At 33.5% G+C, this 582-nt stretch overlaps 1 protein-coding gene across 1 annotated transcript in view; it reads left to right on the forward strand.

Moving 5' to 3' along the window:
- ALDH1L2 (aldehyde dehydrogenase 1 family member L2) overlaps window positions 1–582 on the forward strand; it is a 62,766-nt gene that overhangs the window by 20,862 nt on the left and 41,322 nt on the right. The window lies entirely within an intron of this gene.

Consider the following 582-nt stretch of genomic DNA (forward strand, 5'->3'; position numbering starts at 1 on the left):
TCCTGCTTATAACACTAATTGTAAAGAAGTACAGAGAATCTTAAGAAATTGTGCTATGTAATTTGGACTTCCTGTAAAAGTATTTGAAATCAGTCTATATAATGGGGTGAAATTTGGTGTTGCTCTTTTTGTTCAGATGTGCTCAGAGCATGTACCCCACAAAGTAAAACTGTATAAACCTGTAAAAGTATTGAAAGATAAGTTTTACTGTTATTTAATGTTTTCCAGAGTTTGATATGGTAGAAGTAGCAACACAGAGATGGACAGTAAGATGATATACAGCAGCAGCCTTTGATTTCAGAGGGAGGAGAGCAGTATTCTGTTTGTATCATTTAATGATTTACTGACACCAAAGTTCTCACTCTATCACTTATTTATTGTATGACAATGAGCAGGTCACTTCGACTCTTTAGCCTTGGTTTCCTTATCTATAAAATCTAGATAATACTACCTGATGGAGAGTTGTTGGAAAATTAAATGGCATTTGTGTAAAGCACCTGGCATACAATAGGTGCTCAAAAATGATAATTACATAATACAATCAAAATAGTATTATACGTGTTCAGTGGCATTTTTTCCAAT

The sequence above is a fragment of the Myotis davidii genome, unplaced genomic scaffold, assembly GCF_000327345.1.
Source record: "Myotis davidii unplaced genomic scaffold, ASM32734v1 scaffold120, whole genome shotgun sequence".
In the NCBI taxonomy this organism is placed as follows: domain Eukaryota; kingdom Metazoa; phylum Chordata; class Mammalia; order Chiroptera; family Vespertilionidae; genus Myotis; species Myotis davidii.